Raw genomic sequence first — 19365 nt, forward strand, 5'->3', positions numbered from 1 at the left:
CCAGTTCCAGCCATGTTGCAAATGATAGGATCTCATTCTTTCTCAAAGCTGAATAGTACTCCATTGTGTATATCTACCACATTTTCCTTATGCATTCATCTGTTGATGGATATTTAGGTTGGTTTCAAATCTTGGCTATTGTGACAGTGCTGCAACAAACATGGGAGTGCAGACATCTCTTCAGTACACTGATTTCCTTTCTTTTAGGTACATACCCAGCAGTGGGATTGCTGGACCATATGGTAGCTATATTTTTAGTTTTTTGGAGAACCTCCAAACTGTCCTTCAGAGTGCTTGTACTAATTTACATTCCCACCAACACTGTACATGGATTCTCTTTTCTCCACATCCTCACCAGCATTTATTATTGCCTGTCTTTTGTATATAACCCATTTTGACTGGGGTGAGATGATATCTCACTGTGGTTTTGATCTGCATTTCTTTGATTATCTGTGATGTTGAGCACCTTTTCATATACCTGTTTGCCATTTATGACTTCTTTTGAGAAATGTCCATTCAAGTCTTTTGGGCATTTTTTATTGGAGTATTAGATTTATTTTCCTGTAGAGTTGTTTGAGCTCCTTCTATATTCTGATTGTTAATCCTTTGTCAGATGGGTAATTTGCAAATATTTTCTCCCGTTCTGTAGGTTGTCTCTTCACTTTGTTGGTTGTTTCCTTTGCTGTGCAGAAGCTTGTTAACTTGACGTGATCCCATTTGTCCATTTTTGCTTTGGTTGTCTGTGCTTGCGGGGTATTACTCAAGAAATATCTTCCCCAACCAATGTCCTGGAGAGTTTCCCCAATGTTTTCTTTTAGTAGTTTTATAGTTTGAGGTCTTAGATTTAAGTCATTAATCCATTTTGATTTGATTTTTGTAGAGACAGAAGGGAGGGTTAAAGGGGAGGAAAAGCAGTCTTTCAGTCCACCTTTCCCCTCCTGGGTACCTTCTGGACTAATCCCTGCTCAGTAGTGGAAGCAGAGGGGGCTCCTTCCCTGCATCCTGTCTCCAATGCCTCCAAGGCGCCTGGGGAGGACAAGCGTGAGGAGGAGAGGGAGTGGATGTCGGGTCCTCTGCCAACCAAGCCAGGACAGGGAAGGGGGCTGGCTTTTCCCTTGGGCCAGCAGAGGTCCCTCAGCAGAGAGAGAAGGAGGACCACTTCACTGGCAAGGTCAGGAGCAGTATCAGCACCAAGGGTAAGACTAAACTTAGCAAGGCATACTGAGAGATGCACACTGAGGTCAATGAGACATTAGAACTCACTGGTGAGTTGGACTCCTAGGAGCAAGGGGTGCTCAGCTTTCCAAGTGTTAGAGGGCAGTACCCCTTGGGTTCGGCCCGACCTCTCTGCAGCACCACGGGGTCCTGTCCCAGCTCTCAGCAGGCATTGGGGCCCTGGCTCTGCTGCAGCAGGGGCTACATAGCTCTCTGCTGTTGGGGTTGCACTGCCCAGGAGAACACTCTTGGAATGAGTGTATTAAGAGATTGCAGTGGTCATTGAAACTGCAGTTTTCCACAACCTCATAGTATAGTGGGAGAGCTGGGCTCCAGTGTCTAAAAAGTTTCCTGACATCCGAAAAAGCAGGAAAAATGTACTGAGAGAGATGATGCAATTAGTAGGCAAGAAACTTAAAGCAGCTATTGTAAGTATGCTCAAAGATTTAAAGGAAAACATAAATATAATGAAGAGAGAAATAGAAACTATAAAAAGGAAACAAATGGAACTTTTAGAACTGAAAAAATACATCTGAGATGAAAAATTAGGTACTGCAAAGGAACTTGAAGACATAGCCATAGAAACTATCCAAAAGGCAGCACACAAAGAAAAAGAAGGAGCAAAGTCTCAGTGATCTGTGGGACATCTCAAGGTCTGATATACATGTAATGGGAGTACATGTATATGGCAAGAGGCAAGAGGCAGAAAAAAATATTTGATGAAGTAATAGTTGAAAAACCTTCCAATTTCAACCCGTAGAGTCAAGAAATTTAACCATTCCCGTAACAGAATAAATACAAAGAAAACTACACGAAGGCAGTCAAATTGCTGAAAACCAATGATACAAACAAAGTCTTTAAAACAACCAGAGAGGCCGGGCACAGTGGCTTATGCCTGTCATCCCAGCACTATGGGAGGCCAAAGTGGGTGGATCATGAGGTCAGGAGTTTGAGACCAGCTTGGCCAACACAGTGAAACCCCATCTGTACTAAAAATACAAAAAATTAGCTGGGTGTGGTGGCGGGTAACTGTAATCCCAGCTACTCGGGAGGCTGAGGCAGGAGAATGGCGTGAACCTGGGAGGCAGAGCTTGCAGTGAGCCAATATGGTGCCACTGCACTCCAGCCCAGGCAACAGTGCAAGACTCCGTCTTCAAAAAAAAACCAAAAACAAAACAAAACAACAACCAGAGAAAAAAGATACAGAAAGCAAATCAGAGGTTGCCCGGGGTGGAGAGATTATGACGCAGGTGTTCCATGTCTTCACAGCAGTGGTAATGGTGGTGGTTGTGGTGTATGTGTGTTTGGATTTTAGAAATCATTAGTTCATACTAACACATCCAGTTCCAATCTAACCCACCCATAATTATATCTTCCCTCTTCCATAGTTAAGAACTCTGGCTCCGGCCGGGCGTGGTGGCTCACGCCTGTAATTCCAGCACTTTGGGAGGCTGAGGCAGGCGGATCACGAGGTCTGGAGGTCGAGACCATCCTGGCTAACACGGTGAAACCCCGTCTCTACTAAAAATACAAAAAATTAGCCGGGCATGGTGGCGGGCGCCTGTAGTCCCAGCTACATCAGCTCCCAGGAATGCTAAGGAAGCAGGGTGATGTGGGGGAATGGAAAACACGCCCAGGCCCAGCACAGCCACCAGCTGTGGGCATGTGACCTGTGCTCAAACCCTTCTCCTTTCTAGGCCTGTTTCCATCTCCAGTCGAGGAATCTCTGTGGACTTACTCCATTCAGAACATTTATGACTCCGAGAGGAAGCCGATGTACTACTTCTCTTGGAGAGTGACGTGGGAAGGTCCATCTCCAGAGGTGGCCTTATTTGGCTAGCCAATGCAATGACCAGGTGTGTTCCAGAAAAGTTCAGCAGTGAGAAGCCAGACTGTGAATGACCCAAGAGCAGGGATGAGGACTTCTCTAGCTTTCAGTTCTTGCCTCAGGCATAAAACCTGGCACCTAAAACTTTGTTTAGCTGAACAAAGGGATTCTGGGAATGACTTTTTTTTTTTTTTTGCTTTGATCTCCCAGATTCCACCACCTTTGCTCATGGAAAGGAACTGATTGTGAATATTTTAGCCAGCAGGCCTATAAATGCTACCTTCCGAGAAGCTGAAAAAGAATTTGAATTATTTCTCATCAGAGATAGCTGGGCCATAGAATAGTGCTGAAACTGGGTGACAGGAAACTTTGATGCAAGTTCCTTGGGTCTGTCTGAGACCTCAGGCCTCTGCAGGGTGTCATAGCCCCTCATCTTCTTTTAGAATCACTGCCATCTCCTGCCTGGGGTTGGGAGGTCACATAGGAACACAGGAGGGGAGGGAGGGAACTTCTGGGGTGATTGTGAAAGAGATGCAGGAATTGGAAGAGAGAAAGAAGTGGGAGGGGAGAGAGAGAGATAGGAGAGAAAGAAGTGGGGAGAGACAGAGAGAGACAGGAGCAAAGGAGAAAGATTGATTTTAACAGTAGATTATTTCCCTCCAGGGAATTTTCAAAGGCAAAACAAAAACAAAACCCACAAATACCATTTTTTTCCCTCTTTATCTCTGCTATGGTCTGAACGTTTGTGTCTCCCCAACATTCTTGTGTTGAAACTTAATCCCCAGTGGGATCCTATTGAGAGGTGTGGTGTTTGGAAGCATATAGGGAAGGACGGCTTCATCCTCACAAATGGGATGAGTGTCCTTAAGAGGCCTGAGGGAGCTTGTTCTCCCCTTCAGCCATATGGGGACACATAAAAGGAACCATCTATGTTCATCTTGAACAGCAGGCTCTCACCAGACATTTAATCTGCTGATGCTTTGAACGTGGACTTCTCAGCCTCCAGAAGTGTGAGCAATACATTTCTAGTGTTTATACATTACCCAGTCTAAGGTATTTCGTTATAGCATCCCAAACTGACTAAGACAATCTCTTTCCTTCCTGCCCACCTCTCCCAACTCCACTGTCCCCCTCCCGCCCACGAACAGAAATTTTTGAACTAGTGCAGAGATTGCTGAACAGGGGCTCCCAACAATCCACTCTTGGATCAATAAGAAGTTTAAGAGATAAACCATCCATGCAGAGGGCCCCCAGCTAGGAGACAGGAGGCACTCTCAGCCCCATCACTCCCTAGCTGTGTGAGCCTAAACAAGGTGCTTTTGCAAGTGTGGATCATTGGGAAGGACTGCTTCTTTCCCCTTCCTGATATGTCCTTCCCTGGGCAGGGAACTCTCCTAAGGGAGCCCTCCTGGCCTCTGTCTGCCCTATAGTCACGCCTTCCCAGGGAGGAGGACACAACAGTTAACTTCCCTTTGCCTTTGTTCAGCCAGCTCTATGCCCACACGGTGACCTATATGGATTACATGAGCGGGATCTCTTATCTTCTGGCCTCCCTCGTAGGGAGGAGGATATGAACCCCACACTCCCTTCCCACAGGTGGCAGCAGGCTGGCCACAGAACACCCCTTGACTGAAGGCGGTCCCTCCTATCAGATGCTTCTCTTTCTTCGGATTCTGGTAACTGCTCCCTCTGCCTCCATTTCAGCTCTGGGATATTGCACTGTCCTTTGTGGATTCTCCATGCTCTGCCCACACTTTTGTGAAGAATCCTCTTATTAGATTTTTATTCAAATTACACAGTTAGAATATGTCAGCTATCCCTGAATGACAGGAGGGGTGACTGAATTCCACTGGTGAGTTTAGGAGAAATTTGGCCTATTTCAATGCCTTCCTCTTTCTTTCTTCTTAGGGGCCGGTCTTTCTACATTGTTGTGCGATGAAGTGGCGCTATCTCCCCCTGTAGAGAGGCCTGCCCTCCCCAGCACTACCTGAGCGCCTATTCTTTCTTTTTCTTTTTCTTTCTTTTATTTTCTTTTCTTTTCTTTTTTTTTTTTTTTTTTTTTTTTTGACACAGGGTCTTGCTCCATCACCCAGACTGGAATGCAGTGGTAAACATGACTCACTGCAGCCTTGACCTCCCAGGCTGAGGTGATCTTCCCACTTCAGCCTCCTTAGTAGCTGGGACTACGGGCATGCACCATCACACCCGGCTAATTTATTTTTTGTAGAGATGTGGTCTCACCATGTTGCCCAGGCTGATCTCTAACTCCTGAGCTGAAGTGATCCACCCACCTAGGCCTCCCAAAGTGCTGGGATTACAGGAGTGAGCCACTGTGCCCAGCCTGGGTGCCAGTTCTAACTCATTCTGGGCTTTGGTATTAGGCAGCCCTAAGACAGAAATATATTATTACTCAATATCAGCATTTATATCAGTAATAAATAGGGTCTCCATTTGTTAACTAATTTGTCCTATTTCTCGGCTGGTGGAGGACTTGGGTTGGTAGGGGGTGTTACTGGGCCCCCTCAAATACCTCACATGGGTAGATAGCCTCCCTGGCCGCTCAGGGCCACTGGGTGGAAGAGGCTGTCACATGAGCCCTTATGTAATGGCTATTAGGAAACTCTCTTTAAGATAGCTATGGCTTCTCTTTTCCCAGTGGTGTCCTGCCCTTTCCAGAGGAGGCTGCTGTGAGGTGATTGGAAGGAATGTGTCCTGGTCTCCATCAGAGCTGTTGAGTCAGTCACTTGGCCGCTCAGCAGAATTGCTCAAGTAGACTGGGAAGGAGACCCCAGGATAGTTCATGAGTGGCTATGTTACTGTCCCATGGCAGTGCCGAGAGGAGACGCTCATGCACAAAGGGGTTCAGAACCAGGCTTAGGAAGCCCAGCCCTGCAAGCCAAGGGCAAAGGCCAGCCTGCTGTCACCTGCAGGAAGGGAGTGCGGGTTCATATCCTCCTCCTCAGGAGGGAGGCCAGAAGATAAGAGATCATGCTCATGTAATCCACACAGGTCACCCTGTGGGTATAGAGCTGGCTGAACAAGGGCAAAGGGGAGATAGCTGCTGCGTCCTCCTACCTGGGAAGGCATGACTACAGGGCAGACAGAGGCCAGGAGGGCTCCCTTAGGAGAGTGCCCTGCCCAGGGATTACTAAGGAGGGGCCGTATTCTAGTCTCTCAGTGAAGAGGAGTGGGCAGTTGTACAGGGGAAGAGCCCCGACAACCCTCTGAGCTTCCAGCTCCTGTTGTCCAGCTAGTGGGTTACCCAGGGGAACTCTTTGCTCTTTTGCCTTCTTCTAGGTCCTGCCTCTGCTACTAGTGTGTTTGGAAATGCTCATTAATTTTAATACTAACATGGGGAAAGCTAATTAGGAAGGTGAATCCACTGCAAAATAAATTATCTGATGCATTTACAAAGGAATGAATTATCTATTGTTCAGGATTGCTCTGCTCCGCTCCCCTTCCATTAGCACAGCTCAGAGCCAGCCGGGTGTGAGCTGCAATTGTTCTTCCACTGTGGGGGCCAGAGGATGCTGTAGACAATAAGCACGAATAAGCTTCAAGGAGGAAGAGGTCCTGTTAGGCCAGGGCAGACAGAAAGCCTTCATAGAGCTGGGAATTGAACTAATTTTTAGCTGGGGGAGATATTCTACAACATAATTTGTCATGACTATTCATGATTCCATTGTATAGTTTTTACAATTTGGTCAATCACCTATTGTTGAGTCAATCCCCTATTGTTGAACATCGAAGTTATTTCTATTTTTTGTTGCTATAAATAATACTGTAATAAACATCCTTATATACATATTTTTACATATTTATCCAATATTTAAAGGATATTTTTCTTGAAAGGGAGTTGATGAATCAAAGGGTAGGCACATATTTTATTTTATTTTATTTTTATTTTTATTTTTTTTGAGATGGAGTCTCACTGTGTTGCCCAGGCTGGAGTGCAGTGGTGCGATCTCGGCTCACTGCAAGCTCCGCCTCCCAGGTTCACGCCATTCTCCTGCCTCAGCCTCCCAAGTAGCTGGGACTACAGGCGCCCGCCACCACGCCCAGCTAATTTTTTGTATTTTTAGTAGAGACGGGGTTTCACCGTGTTAGCCAGAATGGTCTCGATCTCCTGACCTCATGATCGGCCTGCCTTGGCCTCCCAAAGTGCTGGGATTACAGGCGTGAGCCACCGCGCCTGGCCATTATTTTTATTATTGTTTTTGAGGCAGGGTCTTGCTCTGTTGCCCAGGCTGGGGTGCAGTGGTGTGATCATGGCTCACTGCAGCCTCAACTATCCTGGGCTCAAGCGATCCTCCTCCCTTAGCTTCCTGAGTAGCTAGGACTACAGGTGTGCGCCACCACACCCAGCTAATTTTTGTATTTTTAGTAGAGACAGGGTTTTGCCATGTTGCCCAGACTGGTCTCGAACTCCTGGGCTCAAGTGATCTGCCCGCCTCAGCCTCCCAAAGTGCTGGGATTACAAGCATGAGCCACTGTGTCCAGCCCACACATTTAAAAAATCATTTTTTTTTTCTGATTGCCAAAGTAATACTCACCATAAAACATTCAAACACAAGATTGTGCTTGAATGTGTTTGAATGTTTTACGGTGAGTATTACTTTGGCCAAAAAAAAAAAAAATCAGAGCATCATTGGTTTTGAAAATGAAAGTCTCCTATAGTTTCACATCTCAGAAATATTTTATGCTGACTTTTAAAAATGAGACACTAACATGTAACAGAAACACCTCTGAAGACTTACTTTTCATCACACTTAGAATGGACACCAGAGCCCAGAGCCCACACCACGGCCACATCTCCCTCCACTCTTTCCTCCCCCTACTTTGCTCCAGCTGCTGTGGCTGCCTTGCAGTTTTAGAACCAGTTAAACACGGCAATACTGTAGGCCTCTGTGATGGCTGGTTCTTCCGGTCAGAATATCCTTGCCCCAAATATTCACGTAATTCCCGCCCTCACTTTTATTCAGGTCTCTGCTCAACTGTCACTATTTCGGAAAGCCCCTCTCTAAGCATCCTAAGCAGAATAGCACATCTCATAATTCAGTTTCTTCATACCACGTATCATTACGTGACGTTTAATTCTGTCTATTTATTTGCTTACTGTCTATTTAGAAAACTGTGAGAGCAGCCGGGTGCAGTGGTTCACGCCTGTAATCCCAGCACTTTGGGAGCCTGAGGCGGGTGGACCACTTGGGGTCAGGAGTTCGTGACCAGCTTGGCCAACATGGTGAAACCCCATCTCTACTAAAAATACAAAAAATTAGCCGGGCATGGTGGTGCACGCCTGTAGTCCCAGCTACTCAGGAGGCTGAGGCAGGAGAATCGCTTAAAACCGGGAGGCAGAAGTTGCAGCGAGCTGAGATCGCGTCACTGCACTCCAGCCTGGGTGACAAGAGCGAAACTCTGTCTCAAAAAAAAAAAAAAAAAAGAAAACTGTGAGAGCAAGGACTTTGCCTTGCTCTCTGCATATCCCCAGTACCTGGAACAGAAACTGGCACATAATAGGTGCTTAATAAATGCATGTTGAATGATTGAATAAAATTAAACTCTATAGTTCTGAAACCTGTTTTTGTGTGTGTGGTTAACAGGAGTCTCTTAATAGATAATACCTAGTACTTTTTTCAATTCCCTTATACATTCATTTGAAGTGTACATTATAAAATCCATTGTTCAACATACAAATGAGTATCATTGACTTTGGGATCAAAGGAAGGGAAAATTTTTCAAAAGAGCACTGTATGTATTTACACAGATGAAGCTGCTTTTTTACTGAACGGTATATCATGGACATCTTTTCACATCAGTATATAAATCTTTCTAGTCTGCACAGTGGTACACAGTTTATTTACCCAATTCTCTTTTGATGGGCATTTGGATTGTTTCCAATTTTTCTATATTATAGACAATGTTGCATTGCACATCCTTACACATATATCCTTTGCATGCTTTTAATGTTTTATATCTTTTATCTGAGATGATGGAAAAACCTACAAGCATGAATGTCTAGCATGAGATTGGAAATGCAGTCTGGGAGCTGAGAGCTATCTAGCTTGGGGGTAGATTGGAGATTTCTTCACACATATCCAATCATTGAAGTAATAGGAATCCATGAAATATAAAGAAGGAAATCGAGCAAAGCTGGAAAACATGAATCTTAAGCAATGTCTGCACTTAGAGGGCAGGAGGAGGGAGGCAAGAAACTATTCATTTTCGACAGTTATTTCTTGATTGGTATTTTCTGAAGACTGGAAACACAATGACACAGTATGAGTGATGTGGACTTTGTTCCTGCCTTCCTGTGGCATACAGTCTCATGGAAGAGGAACGCAGAAAATAAACAGTGAAATCAGATGATCATAATAGAGTGGATAATACAAGATGACATGGAAGTATATAGGAGGGCAATTGCCACAGACGACAGCCTTAACGGAAAGTGCTCTAGAAGTTACCTCTGAGCTGAGCCTGATGTAAATAGGAGTTAGCCAGGTGATGGGGTGCGGGTCAGGAGTGAGGAAGACTTCCAAGCTGAAGGAACAGCACTTTCAAGGTTCGGAGTTGTGAGGGAATGTGGCACATCCAGGGCACTGAAAAAAAAAGTTTACTGTGTGTGTCAGGAGACACACACAGTAAAGTGTGTGAGAGTGAGGTGGGTGGTGGGGGAGAGGACTGAGAAGTAGGCAGGGGCCATGATAAGAGGTTTGGCTTTAATTTTAAAGGCAATGAAGAATTTTAAGCGGGGAGGTCGTGAGATCAGTTCTGTAGGTACATTAGACAATGACTCCGACTGCAGTGCGGACAATGTATTGAAGGGTGTGGCATGGGAGAGAATAAGACCAGAGGGTCACCTGGTGGGAACCAGGGAAGAGGGGATATGGCTCAAAGTCAGAGTAATAGTGTTGGGCGTAAAGAGCAGTGGATGGATTCTAGAGGCATTTAGGAGGATTGGGAGGTAGAATTGATAGGACTTGGTTACAGGCTGGATTGAAGGGGAGAATGAAAGTGAAGAATCAAAGATGACGAATGAATGCAAAGAGCAGCTCCTGGTTTGGGTAATTGAGATAGGAAGATAAGCTGGTCCGGAAGGCAGTAAGGATGAAAACTTTACCTCTGGACAAGTCCCGTTTTTTGTGGGATGTCCAAGTAGAGGTGTTAAGCAGACAGGAGAGAAAGATCTGGGCTGGAGACAGCTTGGTGTCACGGGCATCCAGACAGAATTGACACTTTGGTAAATGTGAACTCTATAACAGCCGGGACTTTGTCTTCCTCATTGTGATACCTCAGGGCTTAGAACCTTGCCTGATTCGTGGTGGGTGCTCAGTAAATATTTGTGGAGTGAAGGAGTGGATGAGATCACTCAGGGAAAGTGAGGGAAGAAGAAGGCCCAAGCCAGAAAGCCAAGGAGCACAGGGAGTGTCACTGCTGCACAGGAGAAAGAGAGACAGAAGGAGGGAGAGAGAGAGACAGGGAGGAGAGAGAGGGAGAGAAAAGAGAGAGGGAGAGAGAGGGGCATGTCAGGGACACAGAGAGGAAGCAGTCAGGGCAGGAGGAGGAGCTGGGCGAGGAGAGGCAGGAAGTGGTGAATAATGTCAAAGCTGTTGAGAGTAACTCAAAGGGGCAACAAAAGTCCAAGAGATTTGGGCAACACGGAGGTCATTAGTAATCTTGAGGAGACTGTTTTCAGAGGACAGAAGAGTGACAAGGAAGGGTGTAAGGGGAGATAAGAAGTATACATGACCCTTTCAGGAAGTTTGACTGTGAATCAGGTATAAAAGGCAGTGAAAACGAGTATTTTTTTTAAGAGATGGAGACTTACGGATTTTTTCATGATTTTGAGAAAGAACAGCAGAGAGGAGATTAAAGACTCAACAAGATGACAGGATAATTGTTAGAGAGAGGTGAGGAGATGGGAGGAGATGAGATTTCCTTCCAGATGGAGGAATGGGCTCAAGTCAGTAAAGAAACAAGTTCCATTTTAACCAGAAAAATGAAATGCAGGTTATGATGAATTTTCAGGTTTGCAGGTGAGAAGTTGGGGTGTTTCTATCTGGTGTCCTCCAGACTTTCCTTGAGGCCACCAAGCAATGATGGGGAATGGCTATGGAGGAAGGAAAAGCAGTAGCAGAGCAGTGAAACGGGAGTCGATGGGAAAGAGGGGTCCATCCAGAGACAGGGAAGGCAACACAGGCCCAGTATCATGGAGAGAAGAACATGAGGACTGATGAGGCATAGGGCTGGTCAGTTGGAGATTATTCATAATATCTGAAGTTTCTGGAAAGTGATAGAGGTTGGACCCTCTACTGTCAGGATCTGAGAAATGAGCAGATATGTGAGGAGTGAAGTCAGCAGTTATATATAACTGGAGAGAATTCTGGAAGGGGAAAGCAGGAGTAGAGGGAGTGCTAAGGGTCATCTGAGCTTAATTCAGGATTTTTAAAAGAAGTGCAGCTAGGCTTGGACATGGGGCAGGAGAGGGAGGGTTTGAAATGTTGGAGGAAGAGGCCGGGCACAGTGGCTCACGCCTGTAATCCCACCACTTTGGGAGGCTGAGGCGGGTGGATCACCCGAGGTCAGGAGTTCAAGACCAGCCTGGCCAACATGGTGAAGCCCTATCTCTACTAAAAATACAAAAATTAGCTGGGCGTGGTGGCGGGTGCCTCTAATCCCTGCTACTTGGGAGGCTGAAGCAGGAGAATCACTTGAATTCGGGAGGTGGAGGTTTCAATGAGCCGAGATCACATCATTGCACTCCAGCCTGGGCAACAAGAGTGAAACTCCATCTCGAAAAAAAAAAAAAAAAATGGTTGGAGGAAGAAGAAACAGAGAAGCCAGAGGGAGATGAGATCAAATGTGTGGTGAATGAGTTAGCCCTAAAATGTGGAGGGACCCTTCTCTTTTGTGACAGGAAAGAAGCTGGACAGGCTTGGCACACCAGCAGAGAGGTGGAGGTATGGACTCGAAATTCCGGGGAAATTGTTATTTCTCTATGGGTTATGCATGGGAGAGCAGGAGGTACTTGTTCTCTACTTTCCCCAAACCTCTACTTCACAGGCAATAAGACATTTGATGCCCACCCCATCCCTAGCAATCTGACCCATTGGTTAGGTCAAAACCGAGGACTAAGCATTTGGCAGTCTCTGCCCTGGCCCTAACAGTTTGAAAGACTATTGTAGCTCCTGCCTCAGTGCCCCCTTTTGGGAAGGAAGAATCACAGAAAATCAGGGCAGGAAGTGAGCTCAAAAACATGCGGTTCACATCTCAAAGTACACAGATGGGAGAAGTTAAGTCACCATCACCGAGTCTCCCAAGCATTCACCTTTTCTCCCCAGCTGTTAATTTATGACTCTCTTGTGAAATTCTTCATCATCTCTCCATTGTGCATGGAAAGAAATCCTCAGTCTTTAGCGTGGGATTCAAGGCCCTCCACCATTTGGCCTCACTTGACTGCAAGCCTCAGGTTCTACTTCCCTCTTACACATATAAAACCTTTTCATCTGGGCTAATGTTCTTTCAAATTGGAGCACCTTACCTTCATCTCAAATTAATGTTTGTGTATAGTGTGAAATGACAAAGTTAGTTATTAAGTGATAAAGCTTCTAGAAGAAAACAGGAGAATATCTTCACAACCTTGGAGTAGGCAAATTTTTTCTTAGGTTACAGACAACAATAACTACAAAAGACAAAAAAATCAGACTTTTTCAAAATTAGAAATGTCTGTACCCTTAAGAAAATGAATAATAGGCAATTCTCAGACTGGGAGGGAGTATCTACAAGACAAATAATGTTATTAATAAAATAGAAAGCATTCCTACAACTTAATAATAAGAAAAGCAACCCATTTTTAAAAAGTGGGCAGACACTTTACAAAGGAAGATATAACAATAACTGATAAGCACATGAACAAATGCTCAACATCACTAGCTAGCAGGAAAATACAAATTGAACAAATGCTCAACATCACTAGCTAGCAGGAAAATACACATCCATAGAACAGCTAAAATTAAACTACCTGTGACACCAAATGTTGATGAGGATGTAGAGCAACTGGAATGGTCATAGACCACTTTGAAAAGCAGTTTGGGGCCGGGCACGGTGGCTCACACCTGTAATCCCAGCACTTTGGGAGGCTGAGTGGGGCGGATCACGAGGTCAAGAGATTGAGACCATCCTGGCCAACATGGTGAAAACCCATCTCTACTAAAAATACAAAAAAAGTAGCCGGGCATGGTGGCGCGCACCTGTGGTCCCAGCTACTTGGGAGGCTGAGGCAGGAGAATTGCTTGAACCTGGCAGGCAGAGGTTGCAGTGAGCCAAGATTGTGCCACTGCACTCCAGCCTGGCAATAGAGCGAGACTTCATTTAAAAAAAAAAAAAAGCAGTTTAGTAATTTCTTACAGTTAGACAAACACATACTCTGCAACCCAGCAATTAAATGTCTAGATATTAACCCAGATAAAGAAAAACAGGCCAGGTGTGGTGGCTCTTGCTTGCAATCCCAGCACTTTGGGAGGCCAAGGCAGATGGATCGCTTGATCTCAGGAGTTTGAGACCAGCCTGGGCAATATGGTGAAATCCTGTTTCTACCAAAAAAAAAAAAAAAAAAAAAAACAGCAAAAAGTAGCTGGGTGTGGTGGCATGTACCTGTAGTCCCAGCTACTCAGGAGGCTGAGGTAGGAGGATTGCCAGAGCCCAGGAAGTCGAGGCTGCAGTAAGCCGTGATCATGCCACTGAGCTCCAGCCTGGGTGACAAAGCGAGACCCTGTCTCAAAAAATAATAATGAAAAAGGAAAAACGTGTCCACAAAAAGACTTTTACAAGAATGTTCCTAGCTATGCCACTTAACTAGCTAAGTGTCGTATTAGTCAGGGCTCTGCAGAGAAACAGTACCAATAAGATATATAGCCTATCTATCTATCTGTCATCTATCTATCTATCTATCTATCTATCTATCTATCTATCTATCTATCTATCTATCACTTATCTATCATCTTCCCACCTTTCTATATGTGTAGATAGGTAGATAGATAGATATGAAGTTTATTATAAGGAATTGACTTACATGATTATGGAGGTAGAGAAGTCCCAAGATCTGAGGTTGGCAAACTTGAGGCCCAGGACAGCTAATGGTATATTTCCAATCTGAGCCTGAGTTCAAAAACAGAAGACTGATGTGATTTCCTCACTTGAAGATAGTCAGCTTAAGAGAGAAAATTCTCTCTTACTCAGCCTTCTGTTCTCTTCCGGCCTTTAATAGATGGAATGAGGCCCACCCATATTGGGGAGGGCAATCTGCTTTGCTTATCTATCAATTCTCATGTTAATTTCATCCCAAATCTCTCCCTTGCACACACACACACATGCACACGCACACACACACACACACACACACACAATAATGTTTAACCAAATATCTGGGCACCTTGTAGCCCAGTGAAGTTGACATAAAATACTAGCCATCACAAGTCCATCAACTAATCTCATCAACTTGGCACCTATATGTATCTCCTTAAGCCATACTTAATCTCCAAATAAAGACACTAACAAGGCCGTAATTCCACCTAACCTGATACAGCTATTCTGTGTATAACCAAAACACACTAACCTCCTCCCCAGAAGAGGAGCTAAAGTCCTTCAGTGATGTATACTTTCTCTATGAAATCCTGTAACTTAAATACTATGGTATAAAATTAACTATATGTAAATACTATGACGTAAAGTCAATACTTGGTTTTTTTTTTTTTTTTTTTTTTTTTTTAGATGGAGTCTCGCTCTGTTGCCCAGGCTGGAGTGCAGTGGCGTGATCTCAGCTCACTGCAACCTCTGCCTCCTGGGTTCAAGTGATTCTCCTACCTCAGCCTCCTGAGTAGTTGGGATTACAGGTGCACACCACCCACACCCAGCTAATTTTTTTGTATTTTAGTAGAGACAGGTTTCAAAGAGAAGAAAACAAAGATATTTCTCTACAAAGAGTAGAGAAGAAAACAAAGATATTTGCTTAGCGTATATGTGGATAGATTTATACACACAAATATACACTCACAAACATATTAATAACAAAATAAAGAGGAAATGCTCATGACAATTACAGCCCTCTGGCCAGGCACAGTGGCTCACACCTGTAATCCCAGCACTTTGGGAGGCCGAGGCAGGCGGATCACCTGAGGTCAGGAGTTTGAGACCAGCCTGGCCAACATGGTGAAACTCCATCTCTACTAAAAATACAAAAATTACCCAGGTGTGGTGGTTCACACCTGTAATCCCAATACTTTGGGACACTGAGGCGGGTGGTCAGATTAGGAGTTCGAGACCAACCTGACCAACATGGTGAAACCCCATGTCTACTAAAAATACACAAATTAACCAGGTGTGGTGGTTCATGCCAGTAATTCCAGCACTTTGGAAGGCTGAGGTGGGTGGGTCATCTGACGTCAGGAGTTCAAAACCAGCCTTGCCAACATGGTGAAACCCCATCTCTACTAAAAATACAAAAATTAGCGGGGCGTGGTGGTGCACGCCTCTAGTCCTAGCTATTTGGAGGGCTGAGGCAGGAGAATCACTTGAACCCGGGAGATGAAGGTTGTAGTGAGCCGAAATGGTGCCACTGTACTCCAACCTGGGCAACAGAGCAAGACTCCATCTCAAATAAATAAATAAATAAATAAATAAAATATATAAATAAATTTTTAAAAATTACAGTCCTCATTTCTGTAACCAGTCACATAGTTGTAGCTTCTTTCACTATCCATTAGGTATTCCCTTTGCCTTCAGCAAGCACCTCAGATGGCATGGTTCTTTACCTTTGAAGTGACCCAAACCTTCATTCCTGAAGGGTCTGAGCCAGTCATAGTCCTGCCCAGATTGGATTGTTGTAGTTTTCCATTGACCTTAATCACAGGACATGCTTTAAGGGATCACTTGTGTTCCAGACAAACTCTTCCTTTTCTCCACTGTGGAGTAGCAGTCCAATTTCCCCTAGGTAGTCAGGATTAATTATGCCAGTCGGCACAGTAACTCCCTTCTTTGCCTGTTGATTTGGAGGCATAAGGAGTCCAAAGTGGCCAGGTGGCAGTCTCAACTTCCAGTTCAATAGAATCATTGTTGTGTCTCCTGGTGGAAACATTCCTCCCTTCAGAACTAAGACCACTAAGCCAGCAGAGCATAAGGTCATGAGAATAGGAAGCAAAAATTTTGCTAGTGGGGCACTAGTGATAATAGTGGGTGTTTCTACTCTATGATTCCTGGAGCTGTGAATCTTGGCTATGGGAAGAAGAACACCATACATTGGAATCTGGTTCAGAGCATATATACAGCCTTCTGGATAACCTTGCTGCAGACCTACAAAGTATTGCCGCTGAGCTGGCACTGTAACTGAGTCTTCAAAAGGCCATTCCATTGTACTTTCAAACCAGCTGCTTCAGGATGGTGTGGAACACAGTAAGATCAGTGAATTTCATGAGCATGGGCCCACTGCTGCACTTCTTTTGCTGTGAAGTGAGCTCCCTGATTGAAAGCAATGCTGTGTGTAATACTATGACGGAGGATAAGACATTCCATAAGTCTGCGGATAGTAGTTTTGGCAGAAGCATTGCATGCAGGGAAGGCAAATCCATATTCAAAGTGTCTATTCCAATAAGAACAAAATGCTGCCCTTTCCGTAATGGAAGCCATCCAATGTAATCAGCCTGCCTCCGGGTAGCTGTTTGTTTAGCTGGAGGAACAGTGGCATATCAGGGACTCAGTGTCGGTCTCTGATGCTGGCAAATTGAACACTCAGTGGTGGCTGTAGCCAAATCAGCCTTGGTAAGTGCAGTCCACATTGTTGAGCCTATGCATAACCTTCATCTCTGCCACCATGGCCATTTTATCCATGAGCCCATTGGGTGATGATGGGATGATTGTGGAAAGAGGCTGACTGGTGTCCATAGAATTAGTCATCCTATCTATTTGATTATTAAAATCCTCCTCTGTGGCAGGGTGCAGCAGCTCACACTTGTAATTCCAGCATTTTGGGAGGTCAAGGTGGGTGGATTGCTTGAGGCCAGGAGTTTTGAGTCCAGCTGGGCAACATGGTGAAACCCTGTCTCTACTGAAAATACAAAAAAAATTAGCCGGGTGTGGTGGTGTGTGCCTGTCATCCCAGCTACTCAGGAGGCTGAGATGGGAGAATCACCTGAGCCTGGGGAAGTCGAGGCTGCAGTAAACCTAAACCAAAATCATGCCACTGCACTCCAGCCTGGGCAATCAGAGTGACACCCTGTCTCAGAAAAATAAATAAATAAAAGGGGCCAGGTGCAGTGGCTCACACCTGTAATCCCAGCACTTTGGGAGGCTGAGGTGGGTGGATCACCTGAGGTCGGGAGTTTGAGACCAGCCTGACCAACATGGAGAAACCCTGTCTCTACTAAAAAAAAAAATACAAAATTAGCTGGGTGTGGTTGTTCATGCCTGTAGTCCCAGCTATTTGAGAGGCTGAGGCAGAAGAATTGCTTGAACCCGGGAGGTGGAGGTTGCAGTGAGCTGAGACTGTGCCATTGCAGTCCAGCATGGGCAGCAAGAGCGAAAATCCATCTCAAAAATAAATAAATAAATAAATAAAAATAAAATCCTCCTCTGCTGAGGTCACTGTTTGGTGAGCATTCACATGGGAAACAAATATCTTCACATCTTTTGCCCAATCAGATAGGTCTATCCACATACTCTTCCCCAAATTTATTTGTCATCACTTTTGCAATTATGTTCCTTACAAGTCTGAGGCCATCCAGGAAACCATTGGCTACTATGAATCAGTATATAACCACATGTCTGGCCATTTCCCCTTCCAAATAAATTGTGCAACCAAGTGCTCTGCCCAAAATTCTGTCCTAAGGACAGTGGTAAAGGGAATTCTTCCTAATGGAAGAGGGAAGAGATCGCTGCCCTGGCTGAGATGACTGCATACTCCAAGTGAACTGCACACTCCAAGAGGTGGAAGCAAAGAGGAGACACAGGAGACTTCTAAGATCTCTCTTATTGCCCTTGAAGGCTGCAGATCCTGCTCCTTTGCCCCTGGGACCCTGGAGAGCCCCTGTCTTGAGGACCCCCAATTGCAGGTGCCTGTTTTGCTCTGGGATGCTCCTGCCTGGGTTGTAGTGCTAGAGGTGGCCCACGTGAGGCAGCAGCCTCCTGCGTCCCTGGTGCCCACTGAGCTTTGCTGGAGCAGTGGGAACTGAAGGATGATCATGTTGCAGACCCAACCAATGGTTGTGGTCCGTGGCCTGTTCGGAACCGGGCAGCACAGCAGGAGGTGAGTGGCGGGTGAGGTCCACCTCTTGTCAAATCAGCAGTGGCATTAGATTCTTATAGGAGCATGAACCCTATTGTGAACTGTGTAGGCGAGGGATCTAGGTTGTGTGCTCCTTATGAGAGTCTAATGCCTGATGATGTGAGGTGGAACAGTTTCATCCCGAAACCATCCCTCCACCCCTACCTTCGTCCTTCCATGGAAAAATTGTCTTTCACAAAACTGGTCCCTGCTGCTAAAATGATTGGGGACTACTGCTTTAGGGATGTCCCAGAAAGGGGCTGTTATGATGCAGCTGTCCACTTTTGGGTGGTGCCTGCACATTGTGCAGAACTATTACCAGGCCTGATCTCTTCTTCTGTGAACTGATCATTGGGTATTCTCAACAAGGTCATAGGTGCAGGCTGGGAGAGAGGAGGCAGTGAAGCAGAAGTAGGAATTATGGGCATTTGGGCCACTTCCTCATGTAATTTACTTGTTCTTCAGGACTTGCTTGAGCCTGACCACCTATATACCATTTCCATTTGATGATGGAGTGCTGCTGTGCACATCCAACTTCATGGCTTAGTGGGTCAGATAGCACCCAGTTCATGATAGGCAGCTCAGGTCACATGGTAACTTGGTGGCCCATGGTCAAACATTCAGTTTCTACTGAGGCCCAGTAGCAGACCAAGAGCTGTCTCAAAAGGAGTGTAGTTATTTGTGAATGATGGCAGGAACTTGCTCCAAAATCCTGAAGGCCTCCACTGTGATTCACCCATGAGGGCCTGCCAAAGGCTCCAGACAGATCCCTATCTGTCACTGATACCTCAAGCACCATTGGATCTGATGGGTCATATGGCCCAAGTGACAGAGCAGCTTGCATAGCAGCCTGGACCTGTTACAGAGCCTTCTCCTTGTCTAGACTCCACTCAAAACCAGCAGCTTTTCAAGTCACTTGGTAAATGGGGCAGAGTTACACACCCAAATGAGGAACATGTTGCCTCCAAAATCCAAAGAGGCCTACTAGGCATTGCACCTCTTTTTTGGT

The 19365-nt window shown here is 45.4% G+C and overlaps 1 long non-coding RNA gene across 6 annotated transcripts in view; it reads right to left on the reverse strand.

The window, feature by feature from the left end:
* Positions 1-264: 264 nt before the first annotated feature.
* The window catches only part of LOC134808365 (uncharacterized), an 84941-nt gene continuing 65840 nt past the window's right edge, over positions 265-19365 (reverse strand). For 2 of the 6 annotated variants that reach the window (XR_010151153.1, XR_010151152.1), the window contains 3 exons: positions 15853-17141; positions 14115-14200; positions 8993-9659 (listed from right to left, as the gene is read on the reverse strand). This is a non-coding gene — a long non-coding RNA (uncharacterized LOC134808365). Of the gene's footprint in view, positions 2734-8505; positions 9660-14114; positions 14201-15852; positions 17142-19365 lie in introns of those variants that run through there. The other 4 variants (XR_010151155.1, XR_010151156.1, XR_010151157.1 and 1 more) reach the window with 3 other exon arrangements.

This window comes from Pan troglodytes, chromosome 15 (genome assembly GCF_028858775.2).
Source record: "Pan troglodytes isolate AG18354 chromosome 15, NHGRI_mPanTro3-v2.0_pri, whole genome shotgun sequence".
Taxonomy (NCBI): domain Eukaryota; kingdom Metazoa; phylum Chordata; class Mammalia; order Primates; family Hominidae; genus Pan; species Pan troglodytes.